The sequence below is a fragment of the Ischnura elegans genome, chromosome 8 (assembly GCF_921293095.1).
Source record: "Ischnura elegans chromosome 8, ioIscEleg1.1, whole genome shotgun sequence".
Taxonomy (NCBI): domain Eukaryota; kingdom Metazoa; phylum Arthropoda; class Insecta; order Odonata; family Coenagrionidae; genus Ischnura; species Ischnura elegans.
This window is the reverse complement of record NC_060253.1, coordinates 111,036,953-111,064,262: the sequence shown is the minus strand read 5'-3', so window position 1 is coordinate 111,064,262 and position 27,310 is coordinate 111,036,953. Positions and strand designations below refer to the sequence as shown.

General features: G+C 40.6%; 1 protein-coding gene across 6 annotated transcripts in view; it reads right to left on the bottom strand.

Moving 5' to 3' along the window:
* Positions 1 to 27,310, bottom strand: part of LOC124163218 (serine-rich adhesin for platelets) — a 208,218-nt gene that overhangs the window by 100,678 nt on the left and 80,230 nt on the right. For 5 of the 6 annotated variants that reach the window (XM_046539965.1, XM_046539962.1, XM_046539968.1 and 2 more), the window contains one exon: positions 22,962 to 23,057. The exons of the other annotated variant lie outside the window; for it this stretch is intronic. The gene's annotated coding sequence lies outside the window, so the exon portion shown is untranslated. The remainder of the gene's footprint in view (positions 1 to 22,961; positions 23,058 to 27,310) is intronic. 6 annotated transcript variants of the gene reach the window in all.

Sequence of the window (27,310 nt, the reverse complement as noted above, 5' to 3'; positions counted from 1 at the left end):
AAGCTTCCGCGACGTCATTCCTCTCTGTGGATATTTGTGGACACTACCGGACTAGGTGTTATGGACTGCTGAGCATATTATGCGACTAGCAGTACAAATCGCGCACACGGCGCCACAGCTGGGATAGCAGGCCCGGACTTGGAACACATAGAGGTGTTCGCTCTTGACTAATTTTAAGCATACCGGGACTAGCCACGGAGATAACTTTTACGGGAGTCACCCGCAATGCACAAATTGTGCAACAAATGTGCGCACTTAACCAAATATTTTGACACATTAGCACAGGAAAATAAAAAGATCCAACAATCTATTTGATTCAATTAAAACTCTCATTGCTAAAAAAAAAAACATAATCAACGAAAATTAATCGAGTTCCACAAAATTTCACTCAATTTGCATATTTCAAATACTCTTCGGCATTAATAATGAAAATTCCACATAGAATCGGCCGCTACGGTCACTTTTACATTACCAAGTGCATGCACAGTATTACAATCTCACAGATAAGTCAGTGTATCACGTGGGATCAGGTTGGTGAGCTGGCTAGAGTGCTGGCTTCGCACTCCTTGGGCCCGGGTTCGATGCCCGGCGGTGGCGGAGGATTTCCTTCCATTTCTTGATACCTGCATCAGATTTAAGTGGTGGGTATTTCGTGCGCAACATACAGTCCGTCGGATGGGACGTTAAGCCGTGGTCCTCTTGGCGCCTTTCGTTAAGAGCAGGCTAATGCCGATGCCGTGTTTCTTTCCATCCTTCCTTCCCCTCAAATGCGTAAATGACCTAAGCTGTCGGTCTCCTCCTTCAAATACCATGCCGTAGTAGCATCAATTTTCAGGTTAATCGAACCTCCGGAAATGTATGGAGATGAATGGTAAGATATCAGCCGGAAGGACAGACAAAGAGAGATGTGGCATTGATAGAAAAGGCGATTTAAAAAAAACGAAATCCGCCGAGAAAAATTGGGCCGAGGCGTGCGATTTCTTCAAGGAGTGGCGCGGTATCTCCGCCCTTGAGAGAGAGGTTTTAAAAAAAAATTTACAAATCCTCAGGCAATCCGGTTCATCTCGTGTCCATTTACGAATGAAGACAGGAGAGAGAGTGAGGAGGCAAGCATGTCTTCTTTCCTTAGAAGGGACCCTCGGAGGAAAGAGAGGCATGTGGGACACCACGAGGCATTAAATAACCCATTGACCCATTAAGTGGGAGTCTTCACCTTTAGGGCTATTCACAATCCACACACACACACCTTTCACATAGTACCTCGTGGTTTGAGATGCACGACACATCGACGAGGATGTGAATTTGAACTCATTTCAAATTTAATACAAGTACAAATCAAAGTATGCATCGGAAGGGAAGAAGTCATGACTGACATTAAAATGGGGAAACAAAAATTGGTGAGAGGTCTGCTATTTGCGCAGCAAATAAAATTGCGATGGAAGAAGTAAGAAAAAAATGGTCAATAGAATAAACCAGACTAGAATAAACCAAACATACTCTCTATTTGACCACCTAATAGCCACCAAGTGGAGTCTCCACAGTCCAAAATCGTTCGACACATCACTCGGTCGATCAATTTGTTCCTCATCATTCTTCTGTACCACCATATTTTGAAATCCCAATCCCTTGATTTTTCCTCTGCTGTCATTATCCATGCCTCACCTCCTTAGGGGAGCACACCCCAAGTGCGGGGTCTGATAAATTTTTCCGACAATGGCGGACTGCGTTGAAGCATAGGCGTCGAGACGCGTGAATTCATTTTTAATAAACCAATTGAACACTATAGGGCAATGGACAATCGCAAGAAACAATAGGCTTCCAAATTAGGCAAATATTATTCAACGTTACCACTTCATTTCCTAGGGCCACATAGTTGGCATGCTTCAAATGTTTGCAGTTTGGTTCTTACAGGCTCCGGAAAAATTACAACTCTCACTTTCAAAAAATCTCTTACGTCCAATTTACCTTAAAGAACATGGCACAAGCCCATTCAACCATAAGACCCTAGGAGACGTTTAGCCTAACAATAGTGGACACCGCCTTTCCCATCACGGAAGCATCACAAGGAGAAGAGAGCATTCCACCTAACGAAAGCACTACTTACTAATTTAAGCATAGAAGTACGAAAAACAATTTATCAGACCGCACATTTGGGGTGTGCCCCCTGAGGAAGTGAGGCATGGACAATGACAGCAGAGGGGAAGGCAAGGATAGAGGCCTTCGAAATGTGGTGCTACAGAAGAATGTTGAAGATCAAATGGATCGACCGAGTGGGTAATGTGGAAATCTTAAGAAGAGTAGGAGTGAAGAGAAGTCTCGTGAACACCTTGATAAGGAGACGGAACAACCTAATCAGCCATGCATAGAGACATGATGCTCTGATGACAACACCCAAAGCTAAGCTAAAGATCCACTGGTTATGTAAGGATGATTTCCATGGGGTAGAGAATACACTGGCGGCGGCCAAACGGAATTTTTACGGTAATAAAGACATTACTGTACAGAAGGGTTTCCATTTGTTTATAATGAAAATAACCTAGTTTTAGTACACAAAAATTTATTACAGGCACCGACCAACGTTTCAACACTTCTAGTGTGTGGCGCGTGGTGATGAAACCCAGGTCGGTGCCGGTGAAAATATTTCGTGAACGAAAAACGTTATTTTCATTATGAACAAATGGAAACTTCCACAAAGTTAAGCCTAATTTAGCCAAAGCCAAAGTTAAGAAATAATTACATGCGTTTCATTTTATCATTGGTTAACACGCACTAAGCACCTCCTATAAATTCCTAGTCGACTATTCAGCGAATGAGACCCCTTTAAGGAGACCTTCCGTCTCATTGCGATTCATAGCAGGACTGAACATCGCAATGCGCCAACTTAAGTCATCAGCTAACTGATTTGGAGCGGTGAAAACATTCTTAGAGAGGAGCCTCCTTCATCGAAGACTCCCACACGGCGACAGCACTGGGCTCCGAAACACTGTTTTCACATCGTCTTCATTTGGAGATGTCACTTTCTTTTTCATCGGTTGGGCAGAAGGTGTGGCGTCGTCATGACTACGACACAGTTGGGAAAGCCACAAAAATTCATATTTCCTGAAAAATTAACCGATTAAACTTCAAGTAAATACAATCAACTCTTCCGTTAGAAGTTATTTTTTCAATCACTTTAAAAATAATGAAAATTTAACATTTCAAAATTTAGCTGTTTCACAAAATAAAATATATTGCGACCGGTTTCGATACAGCGTATCATCATCAGGCCAGATGATGATACGCTGTATCGAAACCGGTCGCAATATATTTTATTTTGTGAAACAGCTAAGTGTTTTCTTAACCTTTGTGCATCATGAAGGAGTTTCACCATGTTACGCCAACCACCATCGCATTTCAAAATTTATTTTTTTCGCGATTATGATAACATAAATGCAAATTTATTTAGTTTAACTTTAAAAAATACTGAACTTGAATAAGTATCATATATGAAATTATCTTAAATGTTGTCGCAGCGCTTTCATCCACATGTAGGATTGTCTAGAATGAAACCGAAAATGAAGAAAGCCAAAAGAGGATTCATTTAACACGTATCATGACCAAGAAGTTTTTTTACAATGAATGAATACATCATTCCATTTATTTTTAAGGTTGATACGTCCGAGAAAGGGTGGAAACCACCCCCAGGGTGGAAGCGTCATTGATGCTAAGGAGCTTGTTGACACATTTTCAGCGTACAAAATTTGGAAACAAGTTTAGTTTCACAGGATTCGGAGGTTATGACTGATTTTCAACTCTAAAGACTGGACAAATCAGAATGTTTCTAGGAAGTAATTAGGATATAAATGCTTTAGAAATCGACAATATGTATATACAATGTTATAAATGATAATGTAACCCATCGATGTAAGTTAAATCCTTTTTTAATTGATTTCTGTAAATATCATTTCAATCTACATGTTCTATTGGTCTCTTCTATACGAGCAATATTTGCACGAACATTTATTTTTTATTCCCTTTTATGCGTCAGGAACCGTTGTTTTACGTTCCCCTGTATATGTACGTGGTCACATTCATGAATATTGTTAAAAAGTAGTAAGAAAAACCTTCAATTGTTTTTCCAGTAAAAGAGACTTTATCATTTACTTTTTTTACATTAAACGTTAAACGGGACAGAATGTCCCAGAACTAATGAATGATAAATATTTACATGACTAATAGGAATGATAAAAGTACGTGTCCTTACTGCCTGTCGATCGACCTCCATATAAAACAGTGCCTTCGACTCTTATTACCGCATGCACTCGCAGTGTCAGATGACCAACCGCCTCCAACGCGGCTCTCTCCCGCGTTACCACGACTCCGCCCACCCCAACCCACTCCACCCCTCCACATATATGTAACACTGGACTTTTCTCCGTCCGTAGCGGCGATGGCCGTGATGTGTGACAATGCGCGCTTCCGCCCTCAACTGTTCGCTTCTTTGTCTCCCCGCCAGGGGGCAGCACGATCTCACCACCTCTGATGCCACCCAGAAGGAGTGTGCCAATTATACTCGAGTACGTATGTACACCAAAATATTAAAAATGGTTCCTTTCGAGTACGCTATTTTAACTTATGCTCTAATTGAAATTTAACATACCCGTACATGTACGACTCATAGCTCGAATTTTTATTTGTTTTCATTGTTACTCCATATTTTTATAAAAAATAGAGCATATTAATCATCTATAAATTACATAGATATATTATATAGGTAATCATTATATATTATACTAGGACTCTATAACTAAGTACCCATATACTCTCAGATATTTCACTTAAACCTCCGTCATTATGTTAACACCTTCCCCTACATTATTCATGGGGATAGACGGACGACCTTCGCATGAAATGCTCCGACGTACATTTGCTCAGATTAAGTTCAAATCCCCACTCTTGGCTCCACGTATGGACGTTGTGTACGTAGGATGATATAGACGTGAAGTGGAACATGTAGCAAACCGATGACAGAGCCTGCATCTAAAAAAATGAGACAAATTAACGCTGGCCAGCCGAAATGGGAACCAGAGACATTCCGCCACTTCACAGTCGAAGGCGGGAAAGTATCCAGTTGACCAAAACATTCCGGAGAGAACTTTCAAGGCAGATGACGAGCGAGGGAAATGCATGAAGCAATTTGCGAAGGCCATTCCACCACTCGCTGAGGTTTTCAAGCACTCATTTTTAAGAAATGACCACGGCTTAGCCAGCGGTTTACTTTTATGGCCAGTCGCGCTATTTGAGTTATTTATACTTAATAGCTCAAGACTTTACTCAGGTAAATTTATATTAAGCATACATTAGCAACATCTTTTGCTGTTTGGAGAAAAAATCGGATCGGGTCAATGAAATCATCGACAAAACACAGTGATTACATTTTAATTCTCATGCCAACATTACTTCTACATAATACCCTGGGAGTCACCTCTAGCGTGTTTGCCAAGGGGTGATCAATCACCATAGAGCAGCATGCAAGAGGATTCCCACTTGCACACCACACGGTCCAAAAAAACGTTACGCATGCTAACAAATTATACTACCACATTCATGCAAAAGTAAAAATTGCCAACCACTCATTAAGGTCATCAGCCAATAAAGCTAGAACTCACAAAAAATGCTGTTAGAAATTATACGAAAATTCAGAAACATACATTAAGGCATAAGTTAGCAAGCTAAACTACAAGTCATCTGATCTCAGCGGCATAGCAAGGAATTTCTATCGGTGGGGAAGGGCAAAATGAGGGGGGAAAACATTCGAAATACCGGGAACTAAGCAATGGGTTTTAAACTAATTTTAACACTATTCATGTTCGAAAAAACTTAAGTTGTTAAAAGAAAAATCTTGTAAATTCTTGATATTTCAATGTTTTGTTTTCTTTCACGAAAGACAATAATGATGTTTTTATATTTCGGGGGGGTCCGGACCCCCCCCCCTTGGCTACGCCACTGTCTGATCTATTTGTGAGTTCTAACGCTGCCGTTCTAATCTCTAAATGATCGTGGAAAACATTTTCTGAATCTGTCTGCTCTACTGTGTATCTCTCTTATTATATTTATATGATCTGATCTACCGTAGTGTGTTGGCGTTCGCAAGAGATGACTAACTTCGTCAGAAACTACACTGCTCTTAAATTTATCTCGGTTTCTTCCATTTTTCAGTCTACGGTCTGATAGAAATTCCCATCCGAGTTTATCTAAGAGGTCAGTTAAACTAACAAGACTATCGTAACGACATTTCACATACCTGGCAGCTCTTCTTTGCACGCGTTCTAACTCTGTTATTAAGCCTTTTTCATGAGGGTCCCAAACACTGGCAGCGTATTCTAAATGGGGTCCTGCGAGGGAGAAGTAGCTAATTTCTCTCACTTTGTCGTCGCACTTTCCTAATATTCTTTTAACAAAACCCATTTGACGATAAGCTTGACTTGTTATTTCCCGAATATGTTCATTCCACGATAGGTCATAATTGAGTTTAACTCCTAGATATTTCACTGATAAAACATTAGCATGAAAACAGCATTACGTTACCACGAGTGCGATATTACAATTTAGTAAAAAAAAGAAAAAAAGCGGGAAAATTAAGCAAAGAAGGAGATTTCTAAAGAAAAATAGTTCATAATAATGGTTCAATTAAAAAACCTTCTTTGAAACTAAAAATATGCATCCTACACAGATAAAAATATGTTTCCTACATCGATAAAATATCCAAGGAGATAAAAGCCTAATGAAATTGGACGTTTGAATACGATACGATAATTATCGAAAAAGCAATTAATTAAATCAAAGAAAATGCCTCAGAAGTGAATATCCATGGAGGAAAAAGTAGTATGCTACGATTTTCCGAAGACATAGTTGTCATAGCAGAGGTAAAGTGGGATTTGAAGAAGATTGTGGTAAATACAGGAAGATACAAGGTCAAGGGTAGATATCAGCTGAAAATAAGCATAAAGAGAACTAAGAACTACATGTGCAGTTGAAGAGAGTATGTGAAGAAGAATATTACAATAGGGAAACGAAAACATGAAGAGGTGAATGAATTCTGTTTATTGGCGAAGCAGGATAGCAAGTGAAGGAAAAAACAAAAAATGAATAATCATACGAATAGCCAAGGCGAAGAGACCATTCTACCGAAAGAAAAATCCACTCAGAGCGGAAAATTTACGAGCAGAAGTAAGAAAATATGTCACTTGGAGTACCTATGCTCCTCTACGGAAGTGAGGCGTGGGCAGCAGCGGAGAAATAGAGAGTGTAGGTTTTCGAAATGTGGTGCAATAGAAGAATGATGAGGACCGAGTGCGTAATGAGGAAGTCATAAGAAGAGCAGAAGACACGAGTGGCCTAAGGAAACCTTGATAAGGAGACGAAACAATCTTCTGGGCATGGTGGATGAAGACAATCGTGGAGGGGCATGAAGACGGCGAGAACGGAAACTGAACACCTCGAATAAAATGCATGGAACAGGTGAAGAATGGTGTGAAATAGAGAAGATACAAGTGGGTGTGAAAATATCGGCTGAGAGGAGTATTGAGTGGAGAGCTGCATCAAACCAGTCCCAGGATTGGTGATTGTTTTTCGGGTTCATTCCGCGTTTATAAATATTTACATATATACTCCCTTTGCTTTGGCCCACAAGAGTAACCAATAGATGGCACTGGGGCAGCTCACCACTCACCAGCAGAAGGAATGGACGAGGACACAAGGATGAAAGGAAAGGTACATACTCACACGATAGCAGGAAAGAGACAGGAACATGCGTTTCGGGGCACGCTGAGCCCAAGTGAAATAAGCCAATATGGCCGATACACTACTTCATTCATTCACACGACGCCTTATATATTTTTTAATTTTTTATTATATTATTATTCATTTTTTATATTGTTATTTGGACCCGAAGACGGGATTTTCTGGAACGCGCCCGAAACTGTCGTCCGAAAAATATGAGTCAACGCGGAATGAAACCGAAAAACAATCACCAATCAACTCACCGCGGAAGCCTCTGTAATAATTTCAGTCCCAGGATTATTGACATTTGATGATGATGAGGATTAACACTCGAACGAGTTACAGTCGTAGACGCGAACGACTGGCTCAAATGGGCACTGTGCCAATTCTCAAGTTCAGGCAGGGGGAGGATATTGCGATGGCGAGGGTTGGATTTCCCCCTGGGCGCTCCGGGATCGATTTCCGACGGAGGGGCAACGCCCATGAGAGCGGAAAATGCACGTGCCTGCGTCAGTGCGTGCTTTGTCCTTGGGATGAGGGGACTGGATTTATTTTTCGATAACGAAGTGAGATACAGGTGTTCCTTCCGAGGAGTACAATTCAAAGGGCGTGGACGCAGGCGTCAATAATCATATCAACTGATTTCAACTTCACTCGCGGACGAAGGACAACGATCTCAAATGACGATTCATGGACTGTCTCTCATTGAGGAGGCCGCTAGAAATCATCAAAGAGTTCAATGGCTTCCTGAATTTCCAAAATTGCCCTTACATTAGTATCACAGTCAGTGGGCACAATCAGGGGCTACGTAGCATATCTTCAGCTTCCATGTAGAGAAAAAGTTATGTGGGCCTTTTCAATCACCTAGCAACACACCAGTGGCAGGATCAATGTTGGTGCTCTTGCCATTCGGCTACGAGATCAGTGCTCAAGCAAGTAGCGGCCGAAAAGACCGCTCCGAGAGATGACCGAGCGCTCACACTCAGCTGCTATGTAGCGGTCGCATTTAAATTCCACAGCTGTTAATGTGGTGGCGTTCTTGATTGCTCAGTCCTCCTGAATGCGCCTACTACCTCGTATATGATCAATAGGTGTCTCATCTGTCGGAGGAAAAGCGTAAATTGCATGGTTAATGGTCATGTAAGATCATTGTTCGCCATCATTAACTGAACTCGAAATCCAATTACCTTGATTATTGGCTCTTTCGCAATCAACCTCGGTTGACGGTTAAAAAGAATGCGATTTTCCACCATATTGTATTTTAGTTTTTTTACGATAATATCAGGTACATTAAGAGGATGCAGCACTGCCGCTTGATCAGTCTTATTTCCTTAAGTATTACTCGTTTAAAAGTTGGGCTGCTATCTTGAAATTTTCACCATATATGAAGTAGTGGTGCCTAACTGATCCTATGTACATATATAAAGGTATAAATACAAAGAACCTCACAGGTTCCACTGAAATCTCTTCAAACTGATCAAAAATCCGACCCACTAGCAGACAACTGAACGATTAGGAAGGTATCATCTTTTTTTATTTCGAAACTCAAGGCTCCCGAAAGTCCGCCATCCTTAATTACATCTTTTCCATCCGGCGATGGTTTTCACTTTCGTAAATGCCAAGCAGGAAACATTACCTGGAATGAATGACGACTATTCCGAAGCAGATAAACACATCCCAGCGCAAGGGATTACTTTCGCATTCCTCCCTCCAACCTAATGCCACTGAGACACGCTGTGAGCTGAATTTCAGGAAAAGGATCAACTAACTTCTCAAAAGAAGGAGAAAATTCACAATGGCGATTGTCAAAAATTTACGAGATCTTAAAGCATTAAATGCTTTCTTTTCCAAATAAGATAATGCGTAAAGAAACGATTAACTCCCGAAGCCATCAATTCTTAGGAAAGCTGTCAGAGCATTGATTCTCACATAGATCTGAAAGACACAGGAATACAAATGTAACCTACAGTGTATATGTAGCAGATTCGGGGTTAGAGAGAGGCTTAAATGCGACTATAGCCAGCATTCATCGTCAAACTAGCTAAAGCCCGGGAAGATAACAACTATAACTTCTCATCACAATATGTGATTCAGATCAATGTAGGCGGCAAAAGGAAAAAGAATATGATAAAAGATGAGGAACAGATCAGAAGTAACGGAAGAGACTCTCAAGTCTAAACAAATCCATCTTTGCATTGTCTGACGAATAAGTTTCATCCTAAGCACTGCACGAGATATCAGGCTTTGTACGTAGTCACGCGCAAGTATAATAATTGTAAGTTATATTCACCAAGGTGTTGACGTCTCAGTTATTCTCTTGTTCGGTAAACTCAGCCAGAGATTCACCTTGGAAAATGTGGCTTTTTGGAGTAACTAGCGGCAAACGTTAAAGTCATCGTGGAAATAAAAATAATAGTTCCAAATGTTAATAGCCGGTTTAAAAGAATATTTTACATATCAAAGGTTAAAACAAATTATTGTTCCAATACGCCAATACGAAGGATTTGTGTACTATATAACAAAAATTTCAACGATCTAGACTAGTATCAAAAGAAATACTGCTTAGTAAAAGATGTTAAGAATATGTTTCGCGACTGTGATAGATTTAGTTAATATTTTTCAGCATTATTTATCATGATTGTTACTATTTTGTGGCTGTGACCAATTTATTTTCAATTTTTTGTAGTTGTATTCTTGTATTGCTCGCCCTATAATTATGTATATGTTGGGCGAACATAAAACTTAATAAATAAATAAACCTAACCAACAATCGGGAAATCAGGGTTCGAACCCCGGCGATGCCAAATGACTTTTTCATGATGAATTTCACCCTTGACGGACAGAATAAGTTTTATTCAAAGATGTAAGTGTATTTTCTGCACATTATCTGTACACTTTATCGACAACGTTCATCAATCTGATTTCACTGTGTAATATTTCTTCATAATGATAAGTGATTCAGATCAATGCTAGCGGTAAGAGGAAAAGGAAGGTGATATAAGATGAGGAACACATCAGGGGCAACGGAAGAGACTCTCAAACAACTTCATCTTTGTTGTCGAGAGGAAAAAAGGACGATCAGCGTCCGAGGAAGGCCGAGGGGCGTGGAGGAAGGAAGGAAGGAATGAACAGAGGAAATGTCCTAAAAAAACGAGGGGAGGGGTTGGACGCACAAACCTTGACAATAATTTCGCACTCATTTATGGTTTGATGATAAAACAACTTCCCCTTATTCCAACGTGGAAATGTTCATTTCATATACTTTCTTCTCTCTACAACTGCTTGATATTCAACTTTAATTTCGTAGACATGAACGGCTCGTTTACTTATACATACGTTCTACTCGCATGCAACACATGTTCTAAGCAAAACCTAATGTAAAAGTAGCCCCCGTGCATAAACATTTTAAATTAAATTGAATTGAATTGGGGCATAAAATGAGACTTGCGACTAGATATAAATATCTAATTTCATCGAAAACTTCCATAATAATAATAATGCCATTGGTATCAGCGCATTTCCCGAGCTATGCGTCGTCTAACTGAAGAAAGTGAGGTGGTTTTGTTCCGCTGGTGCTTGTATTTCGCAGGCTTGGACTGAACACTCCATTGCTTTGGCCCCTATATTCTCAGCCGTCTTCCAGACGCGTAAACAGCCAATCAAGGTCAAACGAACATCAAAACCTCCCTCCCTTCCGCGCCGCCTCAGGGTAAATCATCGAGATGATCCTCAGAGAGAGATTCAAGCCCCACCCACCAGCCGTCGCCACCACATGTTTTGGTCCCGTTTCCGGTCCGCCCTGCCTGCGGATGCGAAAGTTCTCGTCGCGGTGCGGTCGGTGTATCCGCGATTATTTTTTAAACTCTCCACTTCGCTCTCCCACGGCTCCGTTTGATGATAATTGACACTTCGTCCAATGCCAAGCGGTGCACAAACCCCAAATCTTCCGTGTCGACCAGCCTGCCCCCAAATCTTCCCCGCCAAAATAATCTCCGCAAGCGTCCCCGCAAGGATAGAGCGGCCCCCGGACACCACTTTGGGCACCAACCGACAATTTCGATTTGGCGGTCATTTAATACCAATTCCAGCGGTAGCAGCATGGTGAAAGTTTCTATGCAAAAACTACCGCTAATTTTTCAGCGAGAGTGCTGATCAGCATCTTGGACCACTTTCTCTCCGCATTTCTCCGCGCTTCGTAATTACAAAGGGTTTTTGCTCGAGCACATACCATACAGAATAAAAAGAACTTAAGATTAGGAAGTCCTTCTCTTTTCTATTTTCCTTTGAGGTAAGGAGATGGTGATAGCTGATAGCTAATGAGAGGATTTTCATAGCTATTTCTGAATTCCGCAGCGAAATATACACTTTAATCATTGATGTATTTGTTTTCAGAAAAAAACATAATTTTTTGTCCGCCAATTTTAATTATCTCACAAAAAATTCATACCAGCACTTTGTAGCTTCATGATCCCACAGTAACCTGGACAGTGCCTTTATCAGGCGCCTTTTTCAGAAAAACGCGTTTCATCAGTGCTGGCATCATTAAGAGTACTAATGCTTGTTGACATAAGTAGGTTATGTTGCCATTGCCAAAAATGCAGGAATTTAATATTAATTTGAAAATGGTAGTTTTACATTCTAAAGTTACAAAATGACAAAATAATAAATGACATTTAAGAAGTATAGTCAAATAATATAGTCAAAAGTTTAGTCAAATAATGAAAATAATCTCAGAACTTATACAAATGCGCTTGAAATAAAAGGTTAAACATTAAAAATGCAAGTCAATGAATGGTGTTATGCGTAAGGCCAACGGGTTTTGATGATAAATTACTGAAAGTCGTTTGGACGTTAGCGTGTATAAAGGTATCCATTTCATAACTTTGGAGAACTTCTGATCATTTCTATTTGTTCCAATGCATCCATTTTTAAACCTTTGGGAAGTAAGTAAAATGCCATGTATTACGTCACTGTGATGATCTAAAAGGCCTCATCCTCAAAATGAAACGCAACTTCCATCTCCAGCATCGCCAGGCAGTGGCGGATACATATGGAGGGCGCACGCCCCCCCCCCCCCCTTGCGGGGCTGCTCGCATTGCCGAACATTGCAGAACCATAATTGTAACTTTTTTATACCATTAGAAGCATTGCCTTTTATACGCGTATAATCAGTTAAAATAAAACTAAAAATCTTAAATGTTTCATGTAACTTGATTATTTTTCATTACGACAGAAATATAAGTAGCTCAAAATACCTTTTGCACCCCCCCTTGAGTTTTTCTGTATCCGCTACTGTCGCCAGGAGACATGATTTCCCCCACCTCAAGCGCTCTTAGAAATCTGGCTCGTCTCAGCGGGGGCCGGCTTATACGCACCACAAAAAGTCTCCATAACACGCGCACTGGCGCACATGTAAGCACAAAAAATTGCTTGCATTTTTTCAGTTACACATGCACATTAATGCCGCTCCAGATGTTCAAGGGTCCTCATGAATACTTTACCATTAAGCTCAGCTGTAAACATTAGCGTACATCCAATCTGGCGACGACATAAGGCCATTTAAAGAATGATATGATACACGCCCCCAACGTTGAGCCTGAAACTTACGATTTTTTCTATTTCATTCCCAACTCCACGGGACTGTGAATGAAACTGTACTTCTTCTTTTTATATGTTACTTGCAGCAAAAAATTCCGTTGTTCTCCAGGGGCTGATCAAAGTGAGAAGTAGGTTCGTTGATGTACCAAAAAAACAGATGATGGTATGGATTAACGTAAATTTAACCTATTTTCAAGGTATGTTATCCGATTTTCAGATCGAGTATCTTTCTCTGAATACCTTTTCAACTTAGATTCCCTCCAAATGCTTGATTTTATTGTGTGGCATGTCAGGCGATTATCAGTGTAGAAGTTCAGTAAAACAAATCTTTTATTCGCACAAAATGCAAAATAGAAATGAAATATCATTCTCCCGCAGATTATTTAACTCGTGCCCACGTCCAGGAGTCGGAAAAATGCAATTCAAATGGTATTAATGTTTTTAAAATTGATCACTGGTTGTCAAAAAATATGATATCATTGATTTAAGAGAAAAATGCGAGTATTCACGCATAAAATCTGATTTTCAATTCAACACGAAGGGTGAAATATAACGAATGGAAAAGTTGAAAACCTAATTAATTTAGCATAACGAACTCTCTATCAGTTTTTGTCTCGATTTAATTTACAATATAATTGCAATCGGCAATTTTACAATGTTCAAGCCATCATCGCGGCAGAAGCCTACGTAAAATTCCAATTTCAGGCGTAATTTTCACTAAATAATTCACAGCATGTGCAATTTTTTAATTATCCCTCGATTACGTTCGATCAGAAGAGCATGTTCTACAATTTTCATGAAAAACGTCATTTCCTTCCATTCTCGGTGGAAATGTTTTAACGCCAGGACGACGGGATGGGTCATTTGGACCCATACTTACATGCGATACGTTCATCAAAATCAAATCTAACCCCTATTCTCTATCCTATTCATCTTGAAATTTCGTGAATGTACTCACATCGATAATGCAGAAAAAATCAGAACTTGCTCATTGGATGATTTTTGGGTTTAATACCCAGAACGACGGCTGTGGGTAATTCTAACCCCTAAATGGTAGCATAACCCTAACTTTTCTTTCCATTTCATCCTCCTGCGCACCAGGCCTACGCATATACGGATATAATAACACTCTAACATACATACAGGTCAATATTTGACACACTTTCTTCCATTTGAATGTTATTCTTCGGTAAATGGGCCTATCCTGATTTGCGGGATGCATAATAACTATCAGATTTTTCGGGCCGAAATAATAATCAATATCAAGTTATGTTCTCTCTATCGCGGCCTAATTCATCCCACATCAGGAAAATATATCTAGGAATTGTAAAATTGGTTAAAGATCGAGTTATGCAGGACCCTAAAAATACCCAAGGGTCATAATGACCGTCTTTCTATGTAGTATAGAACTCCCTCTGTAGTATTCCTATTGTTCAAGTCTCGCCCTCTGTTTGCCAGAGGGGCCCTCTCGCCGAAAAGGGGTAGCGTCGCCTCATCGTCAATGTCCTCCCCTCCGGTTCCGGAGAGAGACTGGACGTCCTCGTTCGTTGATTTTTCTCTTTTTCGCATCTCATTCGGTCCAAGTGGACGCCCAAAGAATCCGCGCAGTCAGCTCTCTCGACAGCCTTCTAACAACCGGCTGGCTAGCTCAAATCCGCCATTTTCACGATTACTTTAGAATGGTCATGATTTTAAGCATCTGCCCGATTTCCAGTCCCACCATCAGGTAAAAATCTGAGCTACAAGGAACTACATTGCATGAACTTGATTGCAGATTTGTCGTTCCAAAATTTACTTCATCCGTATTTCCGCTAAAATTACAGCTTTGTAAATAATGTGTGTCTTAGCTTGGCATCAAACAACTAAAGGGTTAAATATTTTTTCTGGGAAACAACAATAATTGATTGGAATGAATGGTTTAGGTTTGCCATATTTAGAAGAACGATGCAATTATTTCAAAAAGTAGAGATGGAAAGTATAACATCAGTGGACGCAAAGGTTTCAGCTACGGCAGGCAATCTGATTACAAGTTCCACGCCACAATTTTAAGAGAGCTACAGCACAATTTACGATGAAAATTCCATGATTTTCCGTGTTTTCAAGGTCAGCGGACTCCCTCAACTCACCTCCCTCGCGGCCGCCATACATGTCTTCAATTCTATTTTAATATTCCTCAAGAAGGCTCAAAGGCTTCCAAAATGGATTATAAAACAAACAAATGGGATTATCTACAAAAAACGAGGGTCATTTACAATTGGGGTCCGTTTTCTAAAAAAAAAGCGGAAAAGATGTTGAGTATAAAAAGTCTTGAACTGCTTCCACGAAATGTCTTTATAGATTCAAAAGCATATCATTGTACTTTGGAAGGTAATTATTCCCTAAATATAAAACGGATCCTTTTCTAAAATTTTAAAATTTAAACCTTCCTTATAGATACTAAATACAGCAGCAACGCTGGTGAAGATTGCGTTTAATTTTGCGAAAAAAACTAAAATCTCGCAGATATTTACAAATAAAAAACGTACAAAGACTAGCAGCGCGATTCATCAAAAATTGCTAACGAATTATACGAATTAGGCTGTGAGCTGCTGGAGACTACGGGCTAGGATTAGATAGCTTGAGAAATTAAGGACAGAGCGACACGGTAAACATCACATTTGAACCTCACCATAAATTCTACGTCCGACAGAAACGATAAATTAAGAGAGATATTTTAGCCGAACGGATACGCAAAGAAATCTGTTATTCCCCTGAAGAATGAAGGACTCACACAATAAATGCTAGGTCGAACACAGGCAGTTAAATCTCTCACAATGCGAGCCTACTTTTTCCTTTGCAATATTGAACAAGTTAACTGCGCGCTGGTGTCCTATTGCCAAGCGCCTATTAAGGTGGGCTGCGGAGCAGTGTGTTCGTGTAGAACAGGGGTCTTCAACCTTTTTTAATGCAAGGGCCAAAAGTCGACTTCACGTCGTCCGGAAGGCCACGATGCTCCACCACATCAAGAAAGCTAAAAAAAATACGTATAATAATTTCAAAGTGCAATAATCTTTATTGGTTAAAAAGTTGAATCAATCAATGTAATTTTTGACATTGTTCATTTTTGACGAGTATGTCGACATTTGGTTCGCGAGACAATATTTTCTCTAGCTCCTAGGAGCTGGGAGAATTTAGTCGGCGAGCCGCATGCGGCCCGGGGACTGCGGGTTGATGATCGTTGATGCAGAAGGATGCCTAGGAAGTATAAACCAAAGGTTATTATAATTGCCCAACGGCGACCACCACTGAAATTGCCCGAGTAATTTCACCTTCTTCCACTGCGAGTGTAATGATGATCAATAACGCTGTTAAGGTTGGGAAAGCGAGAAAACTCTCGTTGAAGCAGTTACTGCATATCCACTATACATATATTCCAACAACTGGATCCCCCACTCATCTATGACTCATCCGTGACGTCCTCCCACGCAACTACCTTCCCAGCCTTCCTCGCACCCATCACCTGCTCTTAAGTGGTTAGTATGTGCCCAGAGAGCAATATCCCACTGTCCACCCCAAGGGTATAAGTACAATTTCCGGGTTTCCAACCGAGCTGATGGCTTCCTTTTCGCAAACGCTTCGTAGCCGAGAAGGTTACACGGAATGACAAGCGGAAAATAATCTTTTGCAATTGTTCCAACCTTGCATAGATGTACCACACGAATTACTAACCGTCGGCAACTTTCTACACATAAAGAGCATTTGTTGTTGTGGTCTTGGGTTGCATGGGGCGATGCATGCTTCATGGGAGCTCGTGAAAGTGCAAATACTATTTTTTTTATGATCGTGTGGTGTGGGGATTCTTTTGCAAGCTGCAATAAACTGCATTGCCGCGTCCTCGTGATTAGTCAGCCCGCCGAACATCCTAGGGGTGGCTCGCGGGACATTATTTTGATGTAGATGCACTGCACCGTACCCGTGCAACGCACACACTTTTTACACTTCAACGCTATCAAAAGACATTCTCCGAATTCACCTGCGCACATCTTGGAGTAAGCTCACTATAAAATGAAATTGCTTCGTAAAAAATTTAAAGTGCCCGCTGAAATAATATTTTTTTAAATCTTAATTCTTTAAAATAGAGGGAGCAATTAAACTCCTCCTTCCTACGAAAGGCACCATGATCTTTGCGCCACACACATTTGATTTTTTCCTTTCCCAACTTTCGATAATATTACAAAAAAATTTACTCCCTCAATGTGTTTTCTGGTGGAGCAAATGCCTCGGGTCAATCAGTGCAAAGAAGTTTCGAGTCCTCCCACAATATCTTGTAGTTCTTGAGAACAGAAACAAGGGTAAAAGAACAACCTCGACACCCCCGAAATGGATTATTTGAAAAAATATGCTGTGGCCGAGCACAGCATCCAGCACAGAGAGCCACAAACTCCACAGGGCGGACACGAAACTTCTTTGTCGATCTCATGGGCGCAGGGATCGAATAGTAAGAGAAGCCATTTAGATTCGGCTCCGCGGCAATACTATGAACAGAGACACAAGCTACGGACGGCATTAGTAGAACGTGGGAACATATCCTGAAAGTCAGAGGTGACGGCCGAACAATCAGGAGAAGCTGAGAGAAGATAACGCTCAAAACCGGGGAAGAATGTCTATAAACGGCAGTTGAGAACGGAATGGCACTTGGATTCCATGATCCGTGAAGACAGTCTCTCGTCGAAATGTTGGAAAGAGAAAAAGAGAACTTTATTCGCCGTGAAACCCGAGAGATCTTCACCCATTTTGTTCGCTCGGAAAGCATCGGACATTATCGTACTAAATACAAAACTAAAGTCATAATAAAATAGCATGTCTTCAATCGAGCTTGAAATCAGCATCTGGATGATCATATTTGTATTCAAGTCACACAGTTGGACAATTATCCGCTAAAGAGCGCGGAAAACTTGGAGCATCCGGTGTATCCCGAACTAATTGTGGGGAAATGGAAACGTTCTGCCGGTGGCCTCCACCCAGATCCGCCCACCTTCCACGGTTCCACTCACTCAACTTTTTTTCATTTCAATAAGCACTCGCTACTGGGCGTGCGAAAGAGACGGAGCGGCAAAATCCAAGAGGAAGTCGCCACCTGATTTAGCGAAATAAGTGCGTTCGATTATCCTTGGGATCTTGGAAGACACCAAAACAGCCTTCAGAATTTACATTAAAAGATGCTCTCGAGGTTAAACTTGGTTTGCAGGGGGTATTTTGTGAATCACCGAGACTGTCCCCACTTCTACAAACTAAGATCTTCTCTCTCGTAATGACATTCTTGCTTCTACCTGTAGACGTATACTAATTTTGTCACGTGTCAGTCAGTCATTATTTATCATTTTCGTTACTTATCTCTCGAACTTTGAGCCATAGAAACGAGGTTAGGAGCGTTTAATGTGGATTCTGTCTTCATACCGCTTTCATCAGGAAAAAGCATAATTGCTAAGGCATGGATAAGAGGAGAGAGTAAATTGCTACTCCTGTGGAAGAAAAAAGAAACAGAACATTTAAGCTTGCTTTTCTTTTTTCATGGAAAAATACTTTTTTCATTTGTGGGAGAGAACTTATATTGTCACAACATTTACTGTCTGTTCGTCCCATCGCCCGCACTCATAAAAATGGTGCAAAAAAGTAAATTAAGACAAAGTCTACCTCATTAACATACTAGGGCGCGTCCACCATGAAGGCAAGCATCAGGTCCGCTAGTCCCATCAATAAATCCCATTTTCTCCATCCCCCATCCAAGTTTACACGACATTCTTCCCTCGAAACATTGCTTCATACATCCTATCCATACTCAATACTCGATCCATCCGAATCTCTGCTAGAATTTTACTCTCACCACTTACCATGTCCGAACAATGACAGCTGCAGGGACAAGCGTTAAATGCTCTCAATCATAAAACTACAGGCCAACGATCAAATACTTGGATTCTTGAGACACCTTCTCTGCCGCACTGACTGCTTGGCATTCGCTCCTTTTTTTATTTGCGACATCGCCCTTGGCACGAAAGAGAGAAGAAAGGCTTGAGAAAGAAAGAAATGAACGCAATAAAAAAATGAAAGGCCAGCCCAGCCCCTGGGTCGGCCGTGATGGCACGCGGGTGTGAGTTGGCTCTCGATCGGGAGCCTTGCCTTTGGCAGAGGACCACAGATCAGGGCAACCATGGCGACGGAGATTCCCTTTCGCGCGGCATCATTGGGTGCCACATACATGGGGACTAAACGGAGGAAAGAGGCTCAAGGTTGAATAATACAATGGGCCCATGTTCACTCGATTCCGAAAAATAGATACCTTCCAGGGCGACACGGAAAAGTTCATCTTGGAACCTCAACTATCTACACTTTATCATTGTTCGATCGATCGATCAAAAAAATGGAGAGTGAACCAGAGAGATTTCAAAAGCCATGCTTCCAAATATTTTCAGCCCTTTCAAAAAATAATAATAGCCTAGTCAGTGTAGCTTTGGACGATTTATGAAACATAAATGTAGATTTGGCATACGTCATGATTTCAAAATCGCGAACTGCTAAACGGGATAAATGTAGGTATGGACTGCAATGTAGGTAGGTAGGGGTTGATAGTGGGCTTCAACCTCCCCCTCCATCCCCGAATGTTTTCTGTAGTTTTATTTTATTTTTTTTAATGCCCAAACCAGCAAAAACAGCTAATTTTATATCGGCGTTTTCAACAAATTTATCAGTAACACGTACACAAACAACCATGCCCTGGATTGGGGACACGTACCTAGGCGGGGCTCAAACCAGCGACCTCTTGCTTGTCCGGCGAGGACTTTACCTTGGCCGCCACCGTGCGTGGCCGACAAGCCGCAATTTGTGGCGACTAGTCGCGATTTATTCTAAGTCCGCGGTCGCGATACATCTGCTGAGAAGACCACCTCGCCCTTTCCCCTGACACCTCATTGTACGATATCGTTATATATTTCATAATTTACGCCAATAAATAACGATTAATTTAACTTTAAGCGCAATACAATTTAAGTTTTTCTGGATATCACGCAATTTCTTATACCATTTATTTTTTATCAGAGCGCGACCCGGGTTTCAATGAATTATCATCATATTCAGGCGCAAATTATGATTTATCTTATCATAGTTACCTAGTTACAAAAAACAAACATAAACAGATAAACAAATCATAATTTGCGCCTGAAGATGATGATAATTCGTTGAAACCCGGGTCGCGCTCTGTAAAAAATAAGTGATATAAGTAATTGTGTGATATCCAGTAAAACTTATAATGGAATACCACAATGTAAATCAAGAGTTAGTGAATTTTGCAATACAATTTGTTAAATGCATATAACAGATTCAATGAAATTAACGGTTTTCCGATGCGTGCAAATTGACGACAAAAATGTCAGTGTAGGCAACCCACAAACCCCCTGAAGTCAATTTCTGACTGCGTACCACCGCTACATATACTGTTGTCTTGGCAGTTGCTCGTGACCCCCCAATTGCTTGGCCACTTGGAATGGGGCTGGTGCTGTCTGAATTCCTCCCCCTCATCAGTCACGTGGGCGCTCCCTTTCCTTGGATTCGCGCCCGGGGTCTTGGGAGTTCAAGCGGATTACAGCCTGCCAAACATTTCCACGTCCGATCGTTCTCTGCGTGCCAATCGCTTGCACATACCGCCCCACCGCCCTCTGCTTCTTTCCCTCTCGCCCTGACGACGGATACATCCATTGGAGTACTTTCACCCCCAGACAGAGGTCGTTCGTTCGTTCTTTTTGGAGCTCCTTCCAATGAACAACTCAGGTGTAGTTTTAAAAGAAATATTAAATCAATTCAAAAATTACATCAAAAACCGGTTTTCACTCGAAACTAAAAAGAATAAAATAAAATTTCTTCCCTTGCCCGAAGGTCCCACGCTTACATTTTACAGATTAGTACTTCGGTTATTGTTTTTTAAGTTATTTTTTTCAGATGCTTGCATTTTTCAAGGGGTTCCATGACTTTCCACACGAATTGAAAGCACCGGCTTCCTTGGTTTCACAGAAGTTTGGCTAGTAACCATGCATAGTATAGAGATGATGAAGTCATGATATCGTTTATCTTACGAGTAGTAGACTGTGATCCATAGGGAGGACGACGGGTCTATTTATTTGCCTCAAGTAAATAAAGCCTTGTCTCTCAATTTCGAGTGGTGGCTCGATGAATATTGGGAGTGGGTTACACCCATGCGTAATTGATATATTCCTACAGTCTATCCGATTCGCTGAAGATTTTCATCGTAAATATTCAATTAAATTAAAAACATTAATTCAAAGCCCTCATTTTTATTCATATAAAAAAATGAAAATAAATAACTCTGCCTTGGCTCAGAGTCCCGCGTTTAAATATTACGGATGCTCAAAAGACTACAAGCTCAAAACCAAAAATGTGGTGCGCAATCACTTCAAATTTGAGGCTGGAGTGGTATAATTTCATCGTCATATATTTCAGATTTTAGAAGTAAAATTGTAATGAATATTTAAAGAGAAATAATTTGATTTTATACGTAGTAATTGATTCACAAAGCATTTTATACTTTGATCACGTAGTACTTTAAATTTAAACGTGGGACCCAAGGCTGGGTATCTTGTTTTGTCTATATTAAATCGAATATAAAAGTGGGTTTATGAATTCTTTTTTAATTTATTGAAATAGCATTACTTTACTCGATTGGTTACATTCGCTCAGATCCGATTGGCCCGAAACAGTTTTGAATGATTGAAAATCGTTCAAATATATGCTGCAGCTGAGCAAGTTATACAAATGCTAATTGTCGGACATGGCGACTCATACTCCCTCTGAAGAAATAGAGGTAGCGCAAGAATACATCGTCATCTGGTTCCGATTCGTATTGAAATTTTTAAGTCGATGGCTAGTTGGGAAGTAGCATTAATTTGAGTTACAAGATTTTTTCCGGACAAACAAACCTAGAAAGAAAGTAACTTGATATAAACGTGATAAAGTGATAATGTTTGCAGGAAGTCACATCCAGCGAATATAGGTAGGATTAGATGGGTATTTTTAGAAGGTATACCTTCCATTCCAAGAACTTGAAGAATCAAGGAAATTTCGAAGCGTCTGTGCAATCCGAGACATAGCGAAAAAGAACGAACATTTGCTGAACATTAAAAGTTCATTCCACGCAGCAATACAACCGACAATGAATGACATAAGTGCATCTAATCGCTGAGGAAATCTTAAAACAAAAATTATGCCACTGATTCCTTCACGAGATCTACTCAAATGACCGCTGTGATGAAATATTGTAACCAAAATCGGAGATGCACAAATTTAGTAATTACTTGCGTAATGCAGATACGCATTCGGATCTCAAAATTGCAGCAGTAGGCTCGGCTTTTAATCTACTTCCTTAATGGATTAGCGAATAGAAAGCAGGATGTGACATTTACGAGTCCAATAGACGAATGCTTAGAAATCGAACCGAGACTTGGACGTCGATACAAGAAATTCCACTTCGACGGAAGGAACGGTGCGAGGCCAGAAAACGATAAGAACGGAAAGAAGGAAACGATCTAAAATTTGAACTAACGTAGGTAGATACATACCTTGTTGGAGGAGCACCAGGTGTGCCGGCGATGACTTTTGCGTTCAAATGCATGGATTTGCAGCTAAGTGACGAATCATTTCAGTTCCTTACGATTCTGGAAGGAGAAAAAAATTATCACCATAGTATTCACAAGAAAACTTATTGCTGGGCCATTAACTGCATTTTTTACCTTGCAGCAAGGTGATGAATGACCGAGGTTCACAAATGGTATGTTACCGAGGCAACGATTTCTTATATTTCATAGAGCAACGAAATATAAATAGAGAGTTCCCTATGTAGAGAGAGTAGTTTCACGATTAATCTGTTGAATTATAACTTATTGGTAACGCGAAGTTTTTTCAATCATTTTTTGCAGCACTGATACTAATCGATAGACTGTAAAATATGATCCATTGGGTCAAGTTAATTTTTTAAATCATAAAAATCTTCATCAAATTATGACAATTAGAAGGGAATAAAAAGTATTCACAAAACGGACAGTACTTTGACATTAACAACATGTTATAAACTATTTCAAAACATTCATAAACTATTTTTCCACAATATTAGTCCTACTGAGGTAACATCTCGTCAGGAGGCCCTCAAGTCAGCAGAACCCATAAAACATTGAAGTCAAATCATGAAGGTACACGATAATGGCGTTAGACCCAAACACCTGAAAGAGCATCAGCTTTAAAATATACGGATCTCCTCTCTGCTAACTTAAGTTAAGACCGAATGGATGCCCTCTATGATAGCACAACTACCTAATAATACCACAAGCGAAAAGTATTTGTTTTGCATAGCACAGTCGCGATAGCCCATCCACTTTAACGGGCGCATGTTAGCACCGGTGACCTTGATGAGGCTAGCAAGTGACCAAGATGCTGATATCAACCCGACTCGAGGAGAGAGCTGGAGGGAGATGTGTGGGTGAACCTCGCAATTACGCACTATATTCCATTGTGCGCATGACGACAATACCGAGAGTGACGTCAGCGGACATGCATCACGCAAGCAATACCTATAGACATTGCATCGACACTAAAATTGAGATTTAGGTTAGCTCCCGATACTTCGTCACTGCATAAGTTAGCGCTGAAAATGATGGACAGTGAGCTCACCATCTGTTGACGAGGAGCGAAGAAAACTAAGAGTATTTTGCACTCACCACTTAACACTAGAACAGGATCAAATTGATCCAAGTTAACCGAATATATATGCCGTAACAACGTATCAAGTAATAATTCCTTTCCTGTTGTACAAACACACAAAGGAGAGAAAGTTATGCATTCCTTTCCTTGGGACACCTCTCAATTTCATTGAATGAGCAAAATTAATCACGTAACGGAAAGTTCGATTCACAGCTTTCATATCAAATATAAGCGTGGACAGGGCGCCTTTTACCCCTCCCCTTGCCAACTGTGTTGAAATTGATTCGAGTGGTTTCATAGTCATTCATAGAGTTTCATCGGCGTCTTTCCCGGAGTTTAATTCTCAATTACACATTATATTCGTATAATTTTTCATCCCAAAATGTCTTCTTCCACGATACACGCTCTGATATAACAAAACACGGATGAAAAGAGCATGAAAAAATGACTACGACACTGCGGAGTTGGTCGTTTCTTTTTCGAGTTTTCGTCCGGGTTATGAACCTGGGATCCTAACACAAAACCAAAACCACGCCCCCAATAAACAACAATAATAATACTTTATTCTGTAATGTGTGCAGCGTAAATAAAGTACTCCAAGCTTCCACCGCCAAGAGTTAATCTTCCGTTTTTGTGATGGTGTATTTCATTATTGCCGAGTGGATGGAAGACAATCAAAATAACAATAATTTTCACGGGAAAAAATCCCCCTGTGCCAAGAAAAGAAACTATTCTAATTCAAAGGTCCGTGATTCGATTCTCTGTGCATGGGAATTTTTTACCATTGCGATTATAGTGAATTTTGAACGTCGTTAAAGCGACAGGTTAGACCGATAGGTGTCGCTATGCGCGGCTTCAGTGCGGGTATGCGGTTCACGATTAGAATTGGCTTCTTTGAATCTCACGTTCCTTTGCGTTATCATCCTCGATGGAGAGCTAGGATCTGACACCTATCGCCATGAACCGGCGTAAATTGTATTGGGAACTTGGAAAACATAATATCTGCGCAGTGGCATGGAAAGCCAAAGGTCCGCGGTTTGATTCCCGGTTGAGGGGAATTTTTCGCTTGGCAATTCCGGCTTCGGAAAATAGCGCGGTATGAAAATCGCTCGTGGGGTGTAAAGGGGGAAGACGTGCGACAAAAGGGAAAACAAGTGACGACTGAACGTGCGGAGGGAGTTGGTGAGCAGAAGACACGGAAGAGATAGATAGAGGGAGGGCGAGGAGTTGGGAGACGAGAGAACGCCTGAAGAATGTGAGAACGAAAAAATAAAGGAAGCAGGGACGAGAGAGATGCATGCAAGAGATAGATGGATAGATAGGTGGCGTGAGAAAAGTTACCGGAGCTGCAACTGGATGAGCGCGTCAGACATGAGAAGAGCTCAAGGAGACAGAAACAAATAAAAGTTTTCAACAATGGCATAGCATTGAGAAGTAATTGTACAATAAAACCTCTCCCAACGAACATTCATATTAAGCGATCACCTCTCTTAAAAACCAGTATTTCGCGTAACCGATTGTAGCACCAAGTGTAGATTTATCCCTCATTCCGACCAAAGACCTTCACGCTGAATTCCATTTTACCTCTATTGAGCGAATAAAATAGCTGCATATTAGAGACAATGAAGACAAAAGAAGAAAGTCAAATCATTGACGAATTTTAAATCGTATTTTCTCAGTGCGACACGCGTAATTTTATGTGTAGAAGTGGAAAATATCCCTTCAAATTATTATTAATTCAAAATTTTCCGGTTAGTTGTTAAAAATATTCAACCAAAATAGAAATACGTAGACCTCCACCCGAATTAAGCCACAGACACGGGAATGTCTGATTGAAATCACTTAAAAATTTTAAAAGAAAGATTTTTTGGACTAAACATCGTAAATCAAAAAAGCCAGCCGAAAATTAAAAAAAAATCAAAAACTAAAATTGAGAAATTCACTAAAGCTGGCTAAGAAACTTCTCTTCTCCACAGGCAGATACGTCACTTCCTGGGGGTTGGTTGACGTTCGTCAGGCTACGAGCAACGGACCTTTGAATATCAAGATAATAAAATGAAAGACCATTAATCTTTTTTTTTCAGAACGAAAAACAATATGGCAGCCGTAACGGTTTATTCCACATTGAACGAACTCGTTCGTCTAGTGCAGTAAACGATTAAGCAGAAAAAAATAGGGCAATCTAATCAACACGAAAGAAATTCCTTTTACACTTCGAGAGAGCTTTAAGATTGCCATCACATTTTCAATAGAGTCTAAACGAAGGCGGAAGCAATGGTCACGCGCCGAAAGAGTCTCACGGATCAGTGCACGCCCGCGAATAACTCTAGCGAGAAGACTTCGCGTCACCGAGCGTCCAAGTCACACTCAGAATTAAGAAGCAAATGTCGAGGGTAGGGCTGCGAACAACCAATCGACGGATTGCGATACATTTCAAAACTGCGGCGTCAACGGCGGTGAAATTCACACTCGTAGGGTTGTACACAATTAAAAAAACAACGGATTTATTTGAGATAAAACGCTACAAAAGAAATTATAGACGTGTTGGTTTTCTTTCATTCGCTCCATAAGTACCTATTTACAATTGATAACTTCAGGATTTACTTTGTGAAACCTCTCCATATTGGAAATAAAGAAATAAAACTTTGTAAGATTTCAATATAGGCACGACCCGGGTTTCGTAACGTGGTTACATCTTGTATAAGATCGTGCCCATATTAAAATAATAGTGAACCTTACAAAGTTTTATTTCTTCATTTCCAGTACCTATTTATATTCAAATCGCTCCGAAAGTGGCAAGATTTCGTGCTGCGTCGAAACAATCTACGGCCATGTTGATAGGGTAGTGACTTCAACAAGACGGCATCGCTTCTATATATCGTCGTCTTCCTTCCCCTTCGTATTGGAAGCGTTGAGAGAATCGTGATAATCACCGATCTGGCAACATGACTGCGATCTATAAATCGCCGACACATTTAGCAATGGGTGCAGGAGCGAAACATGTGGGCTTTATTTTCTCCCTAGTTGCTCGCGGCATCGGCATAAACGCCGGAAAGAGCCTTAACTGCAGCAATTAAAGCAGTGTTCTTACGAGCGTAATGGTTCAAAACATATGCACGTTTACGCTAACACGGAATATTAAAATGCTTAATAAGCTTAACGGGCGATTTTATGCAATAAAAGGATGTCCCACCCATTAGGACATTACAATTAA